The sequence below is a fragment of the Uloborus diversus genome, chromosome 2 (genome assembly GCF_026930045.1).
Source record: "Uloborus diversus isolate 005 chromosome 2, Udiv.v.3.1, whole genome shotgun sequence".
NCBI classification, from domain to species: Eukaryota; Metazoa; Arthropoda; class Arachnida; order Araneae; family Uloboridae; genus Uloborus; species Uloborus diversus.
Window position 1 is genome coordinate 45813686 of NC_072732.1, and position 22130 is coordinate 45835815.

Genomic DNA, 22130 nt, shown 5'->3' on the forward strand with positions numbered 1-22130 from the left:
GTTCAATTTGTTTTTTTCTGAATTTTAACCAATTTATCATTATCATTTAAGAATATGTTGCATTAAAAAACGCAATTTCGAATAAGGTAACACTTTTACCTGAGTGACATCCATGCATTGAAAGTCAAAATCCATTCACTCTTTTTTGGGAAAATAGTTTTGATGGTTTGATTTATTTATTTTATCCTACGTCACGATATGAAATTTGCCTAGATATGAGATTCAATTGTGCAACTATAGGGACTAATTTCTAACAAAAGCAGAGCCCTATATTCAGGTCCGTCATTTCAAATTTTCCAGGGGGGTGGGAAGCAAAAGGTGTTATTTTATCGGAAAAAAACAAGCCCACTTTTTATAAAAACATTAACTTTTGAAACCGGGAAATAGGCAGGGGGGCTGCACCCTGACCCCCCCCCCCCTAAACGACGGGCCTTGAAGAACGAATGCATTACGAAGCATGCTTTAACGAAGCATTGAAATCATCAATAGTCACCCGCCGCAGGCGTCACTGTTCATTCAGCCACCATGAGTGGCGAATGGGGGGTTGGCGAGCAAAACGAGCATTGGCGGCGCCCCCAGGTTTCTGTTCAAAATTTAACTTTTATGCACTAACTTCAAGAGAAGAAAAAATATGAATTTGCATGTAATCCGAACTCTGCAGATAAGTGTATGGAGTAGAAGCACGTTCCTGTAAATTTTGCTTTCTTACCAAAATACTCCTTTTACAGTGAAGCCAGATTTCCGTTCAAATTCGTTATGCGGGCCGGATTATAATATATGCAATAAAAAGCCTTTAAAATGTGCATGCAGCAATGCCCTTAAAATACAAAAAATACAAAAACGCACTAAAAAATAAAAAAAGGAAAATGATATTTCATTAATTTTTTTGCGAAACTTTAGTTAAGAAAGTTGTCACGCCTGAATAATAAAGAAGAATGGCTTTTCTATTTTTGCATTTGTTATTAAAGCGATAAATACATATTACATATAGGCGATATCGAACAAGTATTCCCAACGAAAATAGTGTGCACATTAATTGTAATTATTGCTATAAATCACAATATGTTCTTCAAGGTTTTCTCTAGTTAGAAATTGCCTTTTGAACTTGAACATCAATTCCGAAGATGATAATATCCTTTCACATTCTGGGACAAACCATGGTGAAATTTTTCGTTGCGAGGGGCATTTAACGGTTTGTTTCACTTTTACACTTCAAATTATTAATGTTTTTTCAAGTTTCAATTTTTTTAAAGGGAGTGAATGGATGCTAAAAAAATTCCTACACAAAAATTGAATCAAGTATTCAAACGGAAGCTCAAAAAATATTGAAAATACGTTGCGGTGGGGACCAGAAAGTGCTCCCTTCCTCCACGAGAAATTTGTAACCCTAATAATTAGTAAATTTCCCATTTCAACTAATATACGTCAATTTTTTTTTTTTTTTTTTTTTTTTTTTTTTTTTTTTTTTTTTTTTTAAGATGCCTTGAGAACAATTGTGAGCGCAGTTACAACTTTGTAATTGACAGAAGCTTGTGCAAACTCTTGGCAGCATTCTGTGGCTATTTCAAGAAACGTCGTTTTCTGCTTTTAAAATATGAAAAGAGTTAAAATAGTCTCTATGCGCCTTTAAAGTACAATTTGGAATGAAATTTTCATTTTCAATTATGTGGGTTTTCACATCCCGTGACACGTAAAATACATATTGTTTCCATATAAATAGTTTTTGTGTTTGTTTCCATTTCATTACAGAGTTCTCATGAGGATAAATGCTTTTTTAACATTGATTGGTAAAGGTTATACCAAGGGCAGATCTTGAAATGCTTCAACAGAGGAGCGTTTGATTTTTATCACGTACTTTTTACTTTGATTACTGTTCACAAATATTAATCACAAAGGTTTCATACTTTAATTCCGAAACATTTCTGGAGGAGAGCCCTAAATCTCTTTTCTCCTCAAAATCATTAAAACGCGTCAAAAAATTGCGTTTCTTGAACTTCAGTATCGAAAATAACGGTGGAGAGTCCCTCAATGGAAGGGTGATCGCCCCTCCCTTTCATTAGCCCGAAGGTCACACCCAGAAAAGTCGGACCTTGTTTAGACGTGGTATGGCAAGATGAAATTCTTACAATTATTGCAAACTGGTGTTAAGAGGTGGTTAAGAGTAAAGGTACTCTCTGCATTGGTATGGCAATTGCCAGAGACTGACAAAAATTGTAAAATCTTAGGAATCAGTATCAAATTTTAGGCGCCAGACAAACTATTTCTTAGAGAAAATAGAAAAAATCAGGATAATACGGAATCTGAAAGGTTCTTCTGAAAGAACTAGTCGCCAAGGTTTTTTTTTTTTTTTTGGTCGTCCAGGATTTGATTGAAATCTCAAACGAGCCATGCAAGTTTCTGCGAAGCACGTGTTTGACGTCGGCATATTTTCCAAATATACGTTCATGGCAGAAATCAAGGTGGATGAAGATTCGAGGGGGAAGGAGAAAGAATAAGGAGGATCGAAAATTGAGAAACATCTGAATTCTTTCACATTTTTCGAAAATATTGAGCAGGCCTGAAAGAGGGGAAAAAGGAGGAAAGGTTTTAAAAATTAACAGAGAAAGCCGGAATTCAAGCAAAAGCCGAAAAAATCTCATCCCTGGAAAATCCATCTTTAACTCTGTTTAACTGTTCGCATATTTCTGCTGTCGTAAAACGTAGACTTTGGGCATAAGCATAACCTATCAAACAAGTTGTGATCTTTATTAATTTTTCCTGACATATAAGAAATTAGTGAGATAAGATATTTTAAGAGAAAAAATGGCATTACAGATCAGGTGAAATGCGATGGTTTAATTCAAGGAGGAATCACAAATAATTACTTCATGCTGAGCCGTGTAATGATACAAACTGAGATAATGTTCCCCTTAAAAATTTCAAGCCATAACTCAGATCATAAAACCTGAATGCTGAAAAGTGCAGATTTATGAGTTAGGTACATGAATGCTGCCGTGGGAAGGTAAAGCTCAGTATATGCAGACATGAGTTTTTGAGATATTTGAAGAAAAAAAAACGTGTTTTAGATTGCACAGTAATAATAGGAAAACAACGGAATTTGATATTTTTTTCGCACTTTATTTTATGCAGAAACCAAATAAGCAAGCTTCTTTATCTTTACTAATAATAAAGCTGAAAGTCTCTGTCTCTGGATGTCTGTTACGCGCATAGCGCCTAGACTGTTCTGCCGATTTTCATGAAATTTGGCACAAAATTAGTTCGTAGCATAGGGGCGAGTACCTAGAACCGATTTTTCGCTTCTATTCCAATTATAAGCCCATTTTTCCGAGCAAATTACCGTAACATGGACGAGTAAATTACCATAACATGGACGAGCAAATTACAATAACATGGACGAGCAAACTAACATAGCATATTGGCGAGATATTCATCATCTATTATTTGTAAATACACAGGCGAACCAAATTACCTTTTAATTTTCTACTACGGGCAAAGCCGTGCGGGTACCGCTAGTGTACAATAAAACTGAAGTACAATAGATGAAAAAATGAAAAATAGAAAAAATTTACTGTTACTGCGTTTTTGCTTCCCACGGAAGTATGTTAACATGTTGCTATTAGCGCAAAGTTTCAAACTTTGGGTTAATGTAACTTTATAATTTGCAATTGTTTTTATAATTACATGAACCCACTAATTCCAAAGGACACTTGAAGTGACCAATGAAAACCTAAAATTTAGTTTTGAAGACTTCGATTTTGAGAAATTTCTGGGGACCCGCCCCTGCTTTAACACTTTGGATAGCCAGGGCTGTAGCTATAAAAAAATTTTTGCTTCTCCACCACGCAAGTTTGGGGAGAAAAGACAGAGTGCTTTCTTTGCATAAAAAAGAAAAGAATGCAACAAGTGGGAAATTCTTTTATTTTAAGTTGTTTTTTTTCCTGTTTATAAGACATCCGATAAGAGTTACCCATATAATTCACACATTTTTTCAACATTTTTGAACTACCTTCCACCTTTTGCCACAAAATGTCACACTTCACCATACGCCTCTAAAACTTCATAGTAGCGGGGGATAGTGGAACATTTTTTTTTTTTCTTTCGAGAGATATGGAGTTTCCACCAACTTCCGAAATGACCCATTTGTGTGCTTCCATTTAAGTAACGGCTCCATTCAAAACCTGAAGCTGCCTTTGATTGTATGACAACAAAAGCAACAGAACTAATATCTAATCTAATCTCAATTCTCAAGTTTAAGTTCATATGCGAACAAGTATTTTCAGTTACTAGGAGAATCAGCAACTTTTCGACTCCTTTATGCTCAAGTGACGTGGCAGAGTTCGATGATCTGATTTTTTTTTTATCACCAAATAATCAAAAGTCAAGTTGATTATCTTTCTAAAATGAGTGAGCAAAGCGATTTCTCAAAATATGTTGCTTTACAACAGCATGTTTTTCTAATCAAAAATGCAGTGTCAAAGTGGTAGCAATTTTTAAAGTAGATAGATCTTCTCTTTAACTCGTAATAAAAAGAGAACGCTGCGGTACAAGCATTATGCAATTTTAATGTTAAAATAAAAAGATAAATTATGTAAGGCTAATTTCAAATTAAATCGAGTTTGACTGATGTGTTAAAGTTTTCGAAAACTTAGAACATCAGACGTAAACATTTTTGCAAGGTTCAATAAGGTTAACAAGTTACCACTTTTGCATTTATATTTTTTCGATAGGAAGGACCAAACACGAAGTTTTCGCATAAAAACCATTATTTTTGTCCATCACTTTGAAAAAGTTATTCAAATACGGAAAAAGTGCTCGAGTGTTGGTTCTTTTTACTAGTCTCGTTTAAACAGTTAATTGGCTATTAAAAGTATTTTGCTTGACTATCCACAACGTAGAAGCCCAGTGGCTTAGTTGAAGCTATAGTGCTTCGATTCCCTGATTGGGTGCGGTCAATTCAGCCTTTCAACCCTAAAGTTGGATACAAAGCGTGCTTGGAAACTAAACACTGGGGGGGGGGGGGGGGGGGTCAGCGTTCAGCAGTACATCTGCCTTTGCGCCTCAGAGTCCCTTCGGTAAAAAAAAAAAAAAAAAAAAGAGATGGGCACAGCAGGCTTTGGCCACATGGGCAGTTGCTCCACTAAGTTTATTTATCTGCAGCCTAATAGTTAAAAATTCTGATAATTTATGTAATCAGGGGGATAGATAAGTTCTAAGTCAAAAACAAATAATTATATTCAGGAATCAGTTTAGAAAACATGCTATCAGAATAATAAAAGGAACTCAAAGTTTAAAAAAGTAACCTGATATCGAATACAAAGCAGATCCAAAGAGATGAATATCCCAGGTGGAGGAAAGAATAAAAAGGTGCACGTTCCAATTGGCCAAGAAAAATGAAAGGCAAATCCCACGGATGCCGCCGGTAAGCAAGTGTAAGACATTTTGTGTGTTCTGGGTTGATATTTGAGGCGTAGCGAATGTATACAGTCGTCAAATTAGAAACCTCATAAATTATGCGTTTTATATATATACTAGTGTTACCCGCACGGCTTTGCCCGTAATAGAAACATTAAAAGGTCTTTTGGTTCGCCTGTATATTTACAAATAATGGATGGTGAATGTTCTCGCCAATTGGCTTGTACCCATGTTGCGGTTCCACGTTATGATAATTTCGTATCTCGCCAATTGGCTTGTGCCCATGTTACGGTTCCACGTTATGATAATTTCGTAATTTATGATAGTTTTTTTCTTAAAATTGGAATAGAAAAAGAACCATATCGAATTTTCAGAAAATAGCTTCGAGGTGCACACCCCCATGCTACATACTAACTTTGTGCCAAATTTCATGAAAATCGGCCGAACGGTTTAGGCGCTATGCGCGTCACAGACATCCTACAGATATCCAGACATCCAGACATCCTCCGGACAGAGAGACTTTCAGCTTTATTATTAGTAAAGATATATAAGTTTTGAAAGAAAGTGAAATCTTTAAAAAAAGTTATTCTGAGGCAGCAGAGGAACTATCATTCTTGAAATAAGGGGGATTCAATTTCTTGATTTCATATAACAAGACTTGGAGAGCTTGCATTTAACTTTCCAGAATTCCGAAACATAAATTTTTAATAGCGTCTATTTGGGATTCTGGTTTAATTTCTATACGGGGTTGTTCATAAACGATGTCACAGTTTTTTCCCAACAAGTTTGACCCCAATCCCCTAATGTTACAAAGTGTCACAATTCACCTTAAACCCTTCTCTTCCCGTGTCGGATGTTTTTCATTAGCATATATTTTTGTTAAAAAAATGTACGATTTCACACATCCACATTTGATGTCACCCCTTCTGACAAACCGTCCCAATTTCACGAAAACCCTTTTCCCCCTCAAAGCGTGATATTATTTGTGGACGGCTCCAATCTGGGGGGGGGGCAGTCTGCACCGTGACCCCCCCCCCCTTTTAGGTGGACACCCTTGCTACCTGAATATTTTGTAAGAATTTCAGTTTATAATTCAGTTCTAACTAAGATATTCTAAGTTTTGTTTACAGTCATGAAAATTGTTGTTTTTAACCCCCGACACACAAAGGAAGGGGGTTATAAGTTTGGCGTGTCTGTGTATCTGTGTGTCTGGCTGTGGCACTCTAGCGCCTAAACGGATGGACCGATTTTGAAAAAAAATTTTGTTCGAAAGGCGAGTTGATCGAGAGTGTTCTCAGCTAGGTTGCATCTTTGGATGACATTAATTAACGAAGATATTAATTAAAAACTTCTAAAAGGTTTTTCGCAATTTTTGCAGTGAAAACACAGTTAAAATGTTTTAAATTTAATACTAAAATAAAGAGAATTTATTTCCGAATCTGATAGAATGTGTTTGGAACTTCCATGTTTCATAGAATTCGAATTATAACGTTTTTTTAAAGCAGACTTTAACGTGATCGATAACCGAATTTATTGTTGGTCATAGAGTAAAGAAATTATATTTCTTTACTCTATGTTGTTGGCAGACAAGGAAATAAAACGCAATGATTTAAATTTTTTATCTATTGCCAGTTTCTATTTAATAGCAAATAAAGCACTTGACATTAATTTTCTTTATCTTTTTACTAATAAAATAAAGCTGAAAGTCTCTGTCTGTATGATGTCTGGATCTCTGTGACGCGCATAGAGCCTAGACCGTTCGGCCGATTTTCATGAAATTTGGTACAAAGTAAGTCTGTAGCATGGGGTATGCACCTCGAAGTGATTTTTTGAAAATTCGATTTTGTTCTTTTTCTATACCAATTTTAAGAACAATTTTCCGAGCAAATTATCACAACGTGGAACAGTAAATTAGGAAATCATTACAACGTGAAACCGTAATATGGGCGAGCCATTTAACATAGCCAATTGGTGAGAAATTCATCATTCATTATTTATTAATATACAGGCGAACTAAATGACCTTTTAATTTTCTACTATGGACAAAGCCATGCGGCACTAGTCAATAATATAAGGTTTTTTAAAAGATTTTCAATTTTCCTCTTGATTCAACAGTTGCGACTCAGTCGGGGGTTTTTTAAATTTTTAATTTATCGTTGCTTGTTCAATCCAGTTTTAAAATCCGCTTCAGAAAGATGTTTATGACAGTTTGAAAATTTTCTATTGTGAGTCTTAAAGGAACACTTTCGTCTCGTTTGCAGTTTGAACATCTCTCTGTGTGTGTGAGCTTGCGCAGAGCAGCTTAAAAACGAATGAATTTTACAGGCAGCTCCAACATTGTTAAATTGTATTTCTTTTGCGTAAAAGCTGTATTTAAAGATTTAAGTTAGTGTTTTCTTTTCAATTTACAAATTTCGTCCTTTCGTTCATTAAATTAAAAGATACAGGCAGGAGCTCATGTGTCATTGTGTTTGATGAAATATGGTAAAAATTCTTTCCATTCGGTTCTTTTTGTATCCAGCTTTTAATGGTATTCAGTGAATTGCAGTTTTAATAATGTTTTCGTTCGCAAATATTAACGCATTGTAAGAAATCTAAGTAAAAAATCATTTAAATCATTATGCTCTTTTAACGATAGCCTTCCAATTTTAAAAGTTATGCATATTATAAAAATTTCCCATAAAAATATCTTAATGATCGAAAACTTTTTTTTGTGTGTGTGGACAAAGGTCAAAATTTGCCCTACTCTGCCCAGTAGTTTATTCTTAGAAAGAGAAGATCTATCAGTGATAAATGTTTGTTTTATCAGTTCTCCGCTACGGTCCAGAGTTCGTTTTCTTATTTATGCAATAATATCTAATTCGAAATACTTCAATGTTCATTTATTATTGGTAGTCGCTGTAGTCACGGCTTCAGTAATCGCGAAACACACAAGAAAAGTTATTCTTGTAGTAAACAACCTGATATCGTCGATATCAAAAGTAAGCAAGCGCGGCTTGATATCTTTCTGAAAGTTATTTAAGTAAACGATGTTTTTTCTGAAAAACTTAGGAACATGAAGTAGTTAATGTAGAATGTTTTTTACAGCAGATATTTATGAATCAAGAAGCTCTACGGTCTTAAGAACATATTTTCAAACGTAACTAGCTCGAATAACTGATGTATAAAATTGAAAAAATAAAGAAAAAGAAAGGAAATAAAAGAGCTCTCAAGTAAATTCAGCAGACCAAAATTTTTGTTTGCCAAAAAATACATTTTACGAATTTACTGAGAAATTGTTTTGAGAAAACCATAAGTTTCACTTTCGGCCATTGTCCTGTCCATTGAAACCAAAATTCAATTATTAACGACATTTTTAAAAAAATAGAAAGTTATTTTATTAATTTTTTTATTATTATTTTTTTTTTTTTTTTTGCTCATAAATGGGGTCGTTTCTGAAAAAAAAGTTTTTTTTTTTTCGAAAGAGCATTATAAAAATTTCCCATATGAAATATCTCAGCACACGAAAATTTTGTCAAAAACATAGCATTTGACCATTTTTTAAATAATTTAACAAAGTTCAATATTAAGAAAAAATATTTTAATTGGTGCGCAGATTCAATTTTCTTTTTTATGCTTCTGCACATGATATCACAAGTGATGAAATGCCATTCACTGATAACATTAGTGCAATATTTGATTCGATTCTTTACTCACATGTACTGGCAACGATATGGTGGATAGCAAGCGTAGAGCTCAATATTTAATTTGCTTTTTAATTATCACAATCTGCAATGTAGACAGCAAGCGTGCCAGTGGAGTAGCACGCCAGAGTTCATCACTTGTAACGTCATAAAGGCCACGGCTTATTTGACAAATTGGACATTAAAAAAAAATTAATTAAAAATTAAACGTTTTGAAAGTAGTACTTTTGACTGATGGAAACAACTCCATTATCTTTTCGATTAAAAAAAAAAACTCGCTGCTCTGAGGTTTACATGAGATTCTTTTAAAGCTCACAAAACATTTAATATCATGGAAAACTCGTTCTACTGTCTTTCTTGAAATCAATCAGTGTTTTAAACTTAAATTTAAGCATGAAAGAAAAATCAAAATCGTCAAACCAGGTTGAGAAGCACAAAAGTAGTCAAACGAAGTGAACTGCTTTTAGATAGTTCTCTATTGTTAGATGCATTTTGCTCAGATGCTCCGTTGTCAAGTTTAATATTAGGGGGGAAGTCGCCATTTTTAACACGCTTTTATTAGCTTCACTTGTATGTATGTATGTATGTATCTTGTAACGGAATCTTGCGGCTCCAATTTCGTCCATTTCCTGCGATCGGATTCTTTTGAAATTTGGCATGCGACCTCAGAGCCGATGACAATGTAATATTCTATAATCAAATTAATTAATTAACTCTTTTAATTGCTAGTTTCCTCCAATTTTAATCAATATTATGGCCTAAATCCAACAATGTGAAAAAGGAAAAATTTTAAAAAATACATTAAAAAATGCTCGCAAAAATTATTTAAAAATTTCCACAAAAACCTTTAATTTTTCTGCAGACAAAATTTGTTCTAATGTTCCAAGGTAATTAAAACATGAAATATAATTGTTTTTATCTAATTTCATGCCAAAATTTAGGTGAGCCTTCAATGGGAAATTCATTGTTGATCAGACCATTGTTGAACAAAACTTTTATTCAAATGCATCTCAAATTTTCAAAGTAATATAAATATGATTTCCGCACACATACATCGATGACTGAAATGGATTAGCTGGATTAGACAATTACTTCACAGGCAATTTATCAGCGCAGTTGAATGTTTTTAGAGCTCGACTATTACACTTAAAGTGGTACAGTTGCTCTTTTTGGAGTTCTAGAGACCACGTTTCAAATGCCACCCGAGACCTTAAGCCGCTTCTTTTGGGAAAATTTCATGCATATAAAAGATTTTGAACAATGTTGAAATGAAGATTTTTTCGTTAAACAAGTTAAACTAAAAAGAAGAAAATAAAATAATAGCTTAAAAAACTAAAAAAACACGCTTTCGTAGCAAAATGAACTAAAAAGTGAAAAATAATCTTTGGATGATAGTAGTTGACCAATCACTTAATTTAAATGTAATACAAAAAAGCGTGGGGGGCTTCTTATCAGTTGTCTTGAACTTCCTCCATTTGTTGTCCATGCAAAAATGTAAATAGACAGCACCCCACGCTTTTTTGTATTACATTTAAATTAAGTGATTGGTCAACTACTATCATCCAAAGATTATTTTTCACTTTTTAGTTCATTTTGATACGAAAGCGTGTTTTTTTAGTTTTTTAAGCTATTATTTTATTTTATTATTTTCCCCAGATATCCAGGAATCACATGGGCTTTTTTACGTTTAATATATTGTTATTGTTTCAAAAAAAAAAAGGTTTTAACCATATTTTTCAAATACGGTGAAAAAATATTTTAACAATGGGGTTGTTTCCTTCAGTCAAAAGTACTACTTTTAGTCACAGAAATTGATAGAATAAGCAAAAAAAAAAAAGAAAAAAAAAAGCAACAACAACAACATGGACCCAGAAAATACTTTCATTTTTCCAACAGTTATTTTTTGATTAATTTTTTAATATGTCCTATTTTTCAAACAAGGCGTGGTCTTTATGACGTCACAAATGATGTCCTTTGGCGCATTTTTCACTGCGTTTCCACGTTATGATAATCAAGCAGCGAATTAAAAATTGCCTCTACGCTTGCTAACAACCATATCGTGGCCAGTACAGGTGAGTAAAGATGCAAATTAAATATTGTGCTCTTCTGAATGGCAACAGTGAATGGCATTTCATCATTTGTGATGTCATCGGCAGAAGCGTTAAACAATGAAAGCGCACCGATTAAAGTAATTTTTTAAAAATATTAAACATAGTAAAATTATTTAAAATATGGTCAGAACCTATGTTTTTAAGCATGCTCTTTCAGAAAAAAAAAAAAACTTTTAAAATTTTAGAAACGACCCCATTGACGTTTCGAAATAATAAACTTGACTAATCATATAATGAGGATTTCATTAAAATTTTATGCAATGTGTTTTGGGATCGAATTTTTTGTTTCATTTGAACAAATAAATGATTTGAACTGTGAGCCATCTGTCTATATTAGTCATTATTTCCCTACCAAAAAATCGTCCAATATCTTGGAGTGTTCGCAATTTTTGCTTCGATAACTGAGATTGAATAATGCCTGATTAATTTTTTTTTTTTTTTTTTTTTTTTTTTAAATTTTCGAGATGCTTTATAGATATTTCCAGGAGCGCCCTGATCGCAGATCACAGAAGGTCACCGTAATCCTCTATATATTTCCTTATTCGGCAAATTTTGTCTGACGATTCTGCAAAATAATCATCATTCGGTCAAATTTGGAGTTTTATTCAGTAAAATTATCACAATTCGGGGAAATTTGGAGCTCCATTCGGTTAAATTTGGAGTTCCATTCGGCAATTTAAGAATTTCCGCCCACTCAAAAATTTGAATTCGTTGCCTAAATACTAGCGTTTAATAGTGAAAACTTACAAACGCACTCCGTCAAACAGTTAATATAAAACCTTTTTGGCATAAAAAAAGTTTCTGCTTCTGTCAAAAAATATGAACTTATAAAAAAAAGAAACAAACGTACTATACAGCTAATTGACTGGAATGGAAATCAAAAGGCATAAAAACTCTGCTCTTTTGCAAAACAAACAACTAAATCATGTTTAACCCCATAATCATTCAGAAACATACTCTTTGGGTTGTTCGTGTAATAAAGTACCTCAACAGCATAGTTCTTTCGTTCTTAATGAGACATCGTTCCAGGAATTTCGTTAAAAAAATGTGTGCATTGCATAAATGACGAAAATAAATTACGCCGTTTATATTTAGCCATATGGTAACATGATATACAGTGGCTCCCAAAAGTCGTCGTACACCTACGACTTTCAACGAAATAGGCCCCAATCCATTATTTATAATTAATATTTCGGAATAGGTATTTAATTATAAGATCTATGATCAATTTCTAACAAAACCACGTGAAAAGTTTTTAAAAAATATTAAAACTTATTTTTTTTTTAAATCAAAAACCAAAAAGTGCCGGAAATTTTATCTCACAAAAGTCTTCGTACACTTTATAAAATGTCTATATTCTATTGAATAATTAACTTTTGATTAAGTTATTACTTAGTAGACTATCATACAGTATTCATAACACCTTTTAAATGCCAGGGATTAGATTTCATTCTTTTTCTTTCTTTTTTTTGCGTAATTTCTGAGTAAGTGTTCAATCACATTTCGAGTCTTACTGTTTCTAGTTTTATTTTCGTTTTAAAGCCCTATATTCGTAATCTGGCCTCCAGATATCTCTAAATATGTTACATTAAGTTAAAATCTGGAGATTGAAGGGGTATATTCTAAAATTTAGGACAATTTTCGAGGCCCTAGACGCAAACGTTGAAAACCGTGTGCTTCTTATCGTTATCTTGATAAAAAAAAAAACAAAGTTGTTCCCAATAACAAAATTTTTAGCTAAGAGCTCAAAACTGGTTTTTAAAATATTTAAAAGAACAGCATGATTCATTATTTCATCAAAAAATTCCAAACTACCAAGTCCTGATGCTGATATGCACCCTCACAATGGAACACCTCCACCGTCCTGATTAACTGATCCAAATAAGTTCTTAAGATTAAGTTCCTAATTTTCTCTTCTACTTATAGTTATACAGCAATTTAACCAAAAATGTTAAATTAATTTTTATCTGTAAGTAGGACGTGATTCTAAAACATTTTTTGCTTATTTATCATTGATTTTGCAACAAAAAGCGTAAGCTTTCTGTTTTTCGCACGACCAAGAAAAATTCTGTGGGAAGAGGTCCCATTTAATCCAGCTAATCAGAGAACTTGGCGACAAATTTTAGGTGAATGTTAAATGTTTCATTAAACTCTGCAGAAACTTTTACAGCACTCAAATGTGTATTTTTCATAAATTTTTTAACTTTAAATCTCCGATCACGTTTCGTCAACTCTGCCGGTTGACCTTTTCTTACCTTGTTTTCGGTTCGATTCCTTTCTTTAAAGCATTTTATCAAGCATTTTACTATACAAACAAATAAATTAACTAATTTAGAGACATTTCAAACCAATTTACCACTACTGTAGGAAAAAAGTTCAAATTTTGAGTGGTGTTTCTCTGTTTTTTACGAATACCAGCCATTTTACAGTAAAAAGCACAATATTAAAGAATAAATAAGCAAAAAAGTAAAGCCAAATGACTTATGAAGGTCAACACAATGTAAAAATATTAATAAAACGGCATATGATAATTTTAATCATGAATTTATTAGAAATATTTGAGTGTACGATGACTTTTGTGGCGTGTTATTTTTCTGTCTCTTCGTTTTCTGACCCATTTCAAAAAGAAGATTCGTCAATATTTTGAAACAACCAATGGGTTGTATTTAGAGTGACATAGGAATGATGTGAAAAAATGTTGGACTTCATATTCAAATTCAGTTTCGAGTTATTTTCGTTTTACGAAAAATTTTCAAAGTGTACGAACACATTTGGGAGCCACTGTATGCTTTTGAAAATTGAATTAGTGTTCACAGTCACTGATGAATAATTATTTACTCCTAGAAACTGAGCAGTTTGAAACATCAAAATGTTAGTCATCATTTTTTAACTTACTTTCTCCATAACATAAAAAAATAAACAAAACAAAACTAGAAAGAAAACAAGTGAATGAATAAACCAAAAGATGCCAATCCACATGGGGAAGGGGGGGGGGCAACTCATACAATTATTCCACAGCGTTTTAAACTTAAATTTAGATCATAAAATTACTCTTTCCTACACTAACAAATTTATGGTCCGTTTCAAAATTTATACCACGTTAAAAACCGTAAAAAACTGTACCTTAAATTACTTAGTACCAGGGTTTACTTTACCGGGGAACTCACGGGAACTCTTGAACTTCTTTTACATTTTATGTGAATTTCGACACATTAGACGGAATAAAGATTATTTAAGCAAAAAAATAAGTTCCGAAGACTACAGAGTTCCCACACTTCTTTTGTTAGAAAATATTCTCTGATTAAAACACTTGAAATATTCGCTTCTAACTAATTACAATTGTCTGTAAAGAATGCGCATTAATAGCTACTCGGGCAAAGCTGGGTAATCAACTAGTAAATAAATAAAAACAAATTTAGGAAAAAACTTGGTTAATCTGGACCGAAAATAGTTTTTTTCTTTCATTTTTAACATGCATACATGAATTGATTGAAATAGACCCCTTTTTTTCCCGAAAACTGTCTGAATTTTTGGTTATCCGAACGGGGTCCGGTCCCAGTTGATTCGGATAATTGGAGTTCTACGGTATTAGAAGTTGAAGAACCAGAAGGAAAAAACAACGAAAGGGGGCAGAATTCGTTGCTGACAGGGGGCAAAATTGACTGCTGCTAATTATGTGAAGGAACGTGTTTTGCAAAAGAATGATCAGTTGTTAAATACTTAGCATAAATTTGATTTTTGGAACACAGAGAAACCTTTACGACCAAGGATCAATTAAAAAATTTATCGAATCAAGTGAGAGACGCAAGCAGGGGATTTGAGGGAGCACGTAGCTGCGGAAGAATTAATCAGCGCAGTGCTCAAATGAGTTAACGTGTCGAAGGCAATGCCAGTGTATCAAAAACAATGATATAACTTTAAAACCAAAGAGAACCATAAATTCTGGAAAACTAATTCAAATAAATAATTAAATAACATACATTATTAGGCATTGAATGTCTTTGTGTTATTTATGTTTGGGCACTTAGTGAATATCCCAAATGCGGGTTTGGGAACCTGCATTTGGGATATTGGCCCCCGCGTCCATTAATAGGCCTTTTATTAGATTATGTCGCAGGCCCCATTCCAAGTTTGTCAGGCTTTAAAATATACACATAAAAGCAAGCTTTAATCTGTTTTCATTACTAGCTCTCTTCCGCGAATGCTTATTTGAAGGGGCCTAGCCTCTAGACTCCCCCATAAAGGGGTCATGTTCGTGACCCCGATGACTGAAATACGTCTAAAAGATTCTTCGCTGACCCTGTATCAACTACCCAAATTGGAGCAATCGATGAAAAATCAATACACAGTTTCAAAGTGATAATAGAAAGACAGTTTAGTGGTCACATCATTCATGCAGAGAACATTGCAGTTCACCAATCTGTGGAAGTATTCACTTTTTGCAGCAGTACGTGGCCGGTATCCAATGCCATCTACTGTACACAAAATTGAAAAACGTGGTACTGCTGTCATTTCACGATTAATTCTAGCAATTTTAAAGGTCTCAGAAGAAACAGCCGAAGCTCAAAATAAACATTTTGGGCGTTTTAGATAAAACTCCTCTCGCAAATTTTCACGCATCATGTGCAGCAGCGATGTAGTAAAAAGGTTTTTAACTAACTTTCGACCCATAATTTAGCAGCAGCAGACTTCAATCATATATAAAAAGAGCAAACCGTTTTCTTCTGAAATCACAAGTATTCTGCTCCTTGATATACGGTGTGTGTGAATTGAGAACAGCGACGAAAAAGGCGATGGAAGCGACGAATCAGATTTTGAGGACTAATTTTGTATTGAAAAAATATCTTTTTTTTTATTTCTTAAAAATACGCGTTGAATTACATTGCTTATGTGTGAGTTTTCCGTAGAAAAAGAGCACATAATAATTTTAGCCAGGGTTCCGGTTCAAATACCCCACTGTGCAGCGGTCGAGAATCTCCGATCTAAGCTGTTACATGACAGATTGCTAAAAACAGAAGTCACATATCCTCTAGATTCCAAGATGGTCCGAGGCCAAATAAACAAGTAAACACTAAAAATGGGACGGTTTAGAGATTAATTTGTGTGATCTGTTGATCTGTGGGACAGAGCTCATAAGATCAAGCAGACGATGACAAACTGCGAAATTGCCCTTTAAAAATGGCAATTCTAGAAAAGTAATTTCCTTAACCTCAATTCGACCGGCACAATTGGTTTTGGCTACGCCATTTTTGATTGATTCTAAAAATAACGTTGCCACTGTTTATGAGGCTCAGTGGTTTGTCGGAAAAGGAAATCATTATTCAAGATTAAGCGAGAAAGAAGATAGCATTTCGCAGAATGCTTTTTTGTGCGTTACTTTTTCGTTTACTTTGTTTTCTTCTCTCTAAATCTCCATTTTCTATCTTATAGGATAGAAATTATTGGAATAAATAACCAGTCCTTGGGAAAGCGTTTGAAGTAGCAAGATGGCCTACAGTAGCCGACTGCAGGAGATAAGAAACAATCACGAAATTGTTTCTGGATATTATTTGTTTAACTTTTATTATTGCTCAAATTAAGAAAAAAATAAAACAGCTTTATTTCATCCTTCAGTTAAATAATTGAATTATTTTAAAAACCAGTTAAACGACAAAATCGCTAGTTTAATTAAAACAACAATATTTACCATCTCAAATTATTCTCTGACGATTACAACATTGTTTATTGAAAGAAATGTACCTAAATATGTATCCGTTTCAGTTTAAAACATTGCAATCCTTATAGAACATTTTTAATACGAAGGATAAAATGATTTTTTGAAATTTCAGAGTCACTTGACTGGTTTTTGAAATAAACGATTCAATTGTTGAACCTAAGCTTTGCAACAAATTGCTGCACATTTCTATGAAAAAATATATTTGATATTCGGAACAAAGGAATCAAATTAATCAACGAAGCTTTAATTCATCTGCTACCTCAAATGTCTTAATTCGTTCAATTAATCGACAATGTTTTAATTTGTCCATGCAACGTGTAACACTTCTACATGTTTAGTAAATCTCTAAACACATATTATTCTATTATAGTAATTCACTACAGTGAAATACCGTTACAACGAACATCAATGCAACCAAGTAACCGTTTAAACGAAACAAATTTTCAGGCCTGATTCAATATCCATTGCATTGCTTGAATTTAATTTTAACTAAATTCCCCTTACAACAAACAAAATTTGCTGTCCGTTTTCAATCAAAATTCACCGTCCGAAGTTCGTTGTAACTAAAATGTACTTTTCAAGTAATTGTCAATCTATTATAGTATTTTAATTCTCAGTAGAAGTAAGCTAGTAACTTTATGAAAAGTAGAACTCGCCTCTGGCCTCTTCATAAAATCTATGATATTTTTCATTTTTCATAGCGGTCTAAATGTTTAGTCAGCGTTGTCGAAACTACATTTACTTTTCAAGAAGCGGTATATCATAATAAGTATACCAAAAAATTATTTTCTTTCTCTTCAAATATGAATTTATTGTAATTCATTAAAAGACATCCCTGAAACGAAGTTTTGAAAAAAAAAAAAAAGAAAAACATTAAAATAGAAATACAAATGAATCAATCTGCCTTTCAGGGCAGCATATATTGCCGTGGGCAGGTAAAGGGTAGTAACTGCAAATTTTTCTTTTTCTTTTTTTTTTTTTTGCATTTTTGTCATCTGTTGTACGTTATCTTTATTGTACAAGCTCGCTTATTTGTTTTCCGCTGAAAAAAGGCACGAAAAAGATGTCTAACTCCAACATGTCCCTATTGTTAGTATTGAATCCAACACACATTTCGTTCAAATATCTCAAAAACTCATTACTGCAGATACTGCTGTCTACCTTCCCATGGTAGTATAATCCATGGTTCGCAGGTTAGCACCTCCGAAAAATGCTGAACGCCAATACATCAGACATAAAACGCAGCAAAATATTGAACATAAAATCTATAGAACGAAGTGTAATCCGCCATTAAATAAAGCAAACCATTTCCCATAAAAACCTCAAATGCTACTTTCACACTTTTACCTTGCTATTTCATTGTTAAAACGTAAACAAACCCACGGTAGGTGCTAAGAATAATAGAAACGTCTATAAATATCTAAATAGGTGCCCTTGACACCAGAAACGTGAAAGTTATCAAAAAGAAAAACCGTACTTGACCTAGCGAGCTCCAACACCGGTTTTTAGCAATGTGCGAAAACCGAACAAGATATCTAAAATAGGTTATGTTTTCCCTAAAGGGCCTTTACACAAGAGGAATCTGGCGGTCAACTGTTCTCTTTCGTAAACTGTTCTTTTCCGTTAGTGAAAGCTTAGAATGGAAGTGTAAGCTGAAATAACTCATCAATCACAGGGTTTTTCTTTTTCACCCTATAATTTAAGTTACAGTTCTTGCTGTATTGGTGCAAACGTTACTGGGTTTTGCAGTTTCACAATTCAATGTAGTAATTTGAGTTATTCACCTCAAGAGCTGTTGTGATATTGTTTGTCATTTGCAATCAGATCAAAATATATAAAAATCGTTAACTATCTAGAAAAAACTTGTCTCCTCCAGAGATGCCCCCATGGAAGGTCATGGGAGGTCACTGCGATCTCCCAAATAATTTGGCGATAATATTTTAATTGTATTATTGTTGTTATAGTTTTAAATGATGCTTGATGTATCTTTTCGTTGGATCAAGGTATGTGTTCATGCTCGTATTTTATCATTTGGTGAAATACGGAGCTTCATTCGGTTAATTGAGAATTTTATCAAAAATTTAAGTTCCCTTTCAAAAATTTTAGTTCATGGCGCCCGTACTAGTGATGCAATTAATAAGTCTTGAAGTAGGGAATACTAAAGCATCAAAATTCATGAAAAATGTTTGAAAATGAAAATATTTATTGATTTATAAACTCATTTCAACATAATCTGAGTTAACGTTTTTTAAAATACCAGTGGTACCCGCACGGCTTTGCCCGTAATAGAAAAATTAAAAGGTCTTTTGGTTCGCCTGTATATTTACAAATAATGTATGGTGAATTTTCTCGCCAATTGGCTTGTGCCAATGTTACGGTTCCACGTTATGATAATTTCGTATCTCGCCAATTGGCTTGTGCCCATGTTACGGTTCCACGTTATGATAATTTCGTAATTTACTCTTATATCTTATGATAATTTTGTTCTTAAAAGTGGAATAAAAAAAGAACCTCAACGAATTTTCGTAAAATCGCTTCGAGGTGCACACCCCTATGCTACAAACCAATTTTGTGCCAAATTTCATGAAAAATCGGCCGAACGGTCTAGGCGCTATGCGCGTCACAGAGATCCTGACAGACAGAGATCCGGACAGAGAGAGATCCTGATAGAGAGACTTTCAGCTTTATTATTAGTAAAAAAGAAAAATAAATAAATATATTAAAATTGAATTCGTTTTCTACAAACCACATTTTCTCAGTCACGGATTGCAGTCATTTTTTTTTTTAGATAGTGTTTTATTTATTCATTTAGCGTTTTTTTCTTTTTTGAAATGTTCATTTTTACGAGTTTCTATGATTTACATTTGATTACTTCGCATTTCTAAAAGTTATAATTTTGCATAAATTTCAGTCTGTCTTTTAAGATTCTTTATACTTAAGATTCTTTAAAAAGAACACATTAATAAATCGTAACATTTTAAAAGATGCACCATGATACATGAAGCAATTAAAAAATATATAAATAGTATCTATGTACTAATAAATGTGCGCAGTTGTAACATCAAAGATATTCTTGGAAAGACTAGTACATCAAAAAAGAAAGCTATTTATTTCAAAGGACGACATTGGCATAGAATATACAAAACATCACGTAATAGTAACGCTTTCTGGTAGAATAATCCATGAGCATATAAACTGTGTGTATAACAATGCTCGAACCAAATAATGTTTTTGAAAAAACTTTTTAAAAAGTATACAGAAAAGTTTAAAGAGTTACAGGGTCGCAGTTCTTATGTTACTAGACTTTATAATTAGATATCCGTGCGTTCAACTCAACACGATAACGCGTGCTGTGCAACTCTGCGATTAAAAAAAAAAAAAAATTACAGGAATAAAGGACTTGTTATCTCACATAAAACATCCAAGCGTTTGTTTGAAAAAAATCAGTCAGAGCGAAAGTGAGTTACGTTTTGAATGCAGGTTCAATTTTAATCTGTATATACTGCAACCACCAGTTTTTTTTGTGTTTCAGTGGGCAAATTCATAGATGACCAAGGGCGCCCATATAGGGGGGCAAGGGGGGGCTCAAGCCCATCCCCTTTTAGAAATGAGAACTTACTTGCTTTTAGTGCTTTTTTCTTTGCAAAAATTTTTAAAAAATTGCTTTCCAGCCATAAGTGAATAAGTTATTAAAAATGTCAAATTTTAATACCTCTAATATGTACTGAAATCGGTTTTCATGAGGAAAATATTCTGCTAAACCGTGGGGAAAATTTTTGAGGCCCCCCCCCCCCTCTTAAAATTTTGCATATGGGCGCCCTAGTAGATGACAAAATTTTTGCAAGTTTTTTTTCTATACACTCCTTGATATTTTTAGAAGATTAAAATTCAGTTTGGAAAAGTGAAATAAACGATCATTACAACCGAAGATCATTACAGTTATCAATTTCATTAGAAAAAAAAATAATAAATAACTTTCTAAAGGAATCTAGCAGGGAAAGAAGAAGTGCGTACTGTTTTAATTTTCAACATTTAACTGTTGTTGTCTTGTGCCAGCTAGGCTGGCAATTTGGGGTGCGCTGTTTTACTTTTCCAGTTGTACCGTAACTTGGTGTGAAGTTCGACTTCCACAGTACATGCCATAGGGAACCGTTTATAGGGTAGGCAATCATTCACAGCAAACACATTCACACAAAGAAAGGACAAGGACAGGAGAGAGAAAGTACATCCATGCTCGAGCAGGGATTCGAACCCGGGACCTCCCTATCGCAGTCAGACTCCTCTAACCACTAGACATTCTTGTTTAAAAAAAAATAACAAAACCGTTAAATGAAATGTTAAAAAAAGGAAGGTTTTCTTCCGTTTTCTACCATGCTAATTTTTTTATTTAAAAATACAAAGCGCGCAAAATACTCCCGACTAAGTGTTTTGAGGTGAATTTTCGTATTTTCAGTGAGTGAAACGCGTTTGCAGAGATATTAAAAACGTCTCAGACTAAAAGATTTTGTCATTTGTAAAAAAAAAGCACAAGTTTTATCTTCAACGAGGAAGAAATATTTCCTGTAACGCAAAACAAAATGCATTGCAATAAACAAATTCAAAATATTTTTAAAAAATTGAATAACAAACTAAATTAATAAATTAAATAAAATAAAAGTAAATAAAATTCGATTTCACTGTGTTCATGTCCATTGGAATGTCTAAAAAATTGTAATCAACATGCTAAGGATTCGCGAAGTGGATATATCTGTGTTTGCAAGGTTACTACAGCTTTTCTGCGATATAAATTTCACTGTCGTAAAAGCAGCTATGAATTATTTCGCAAAATGCCATGACTGTTAGTTTATTCAGAAAACCGCAAATTTAGATCATGCAATAAAATGACCATTCGTACTGTTTGAGCCGGACAAATCCTGTTTTTAGGAACCCTGTCTCATTATCCCCGAATATACTTACGGGAAGCCAAAATGTTCCATTTACTAAAAGCAGAATGAGTCGAATTATAGCATAGCTGTGAATCGGAATCTGAACGCCTCATTTTGTAATACGTAAGATCAGCGAGAATGCTCGAGCAGAAAAAACTTGGCAGCCTGCGTATCCACGCTGATCCTACCCATTACCAAAATGTAGAGGTCAGCGTCCCCTTCCTCTAAGGTGAAGGGCGCACTCCCCTAAATATTGCGAAGACCCCCCCCCTAAAAAAGTGAA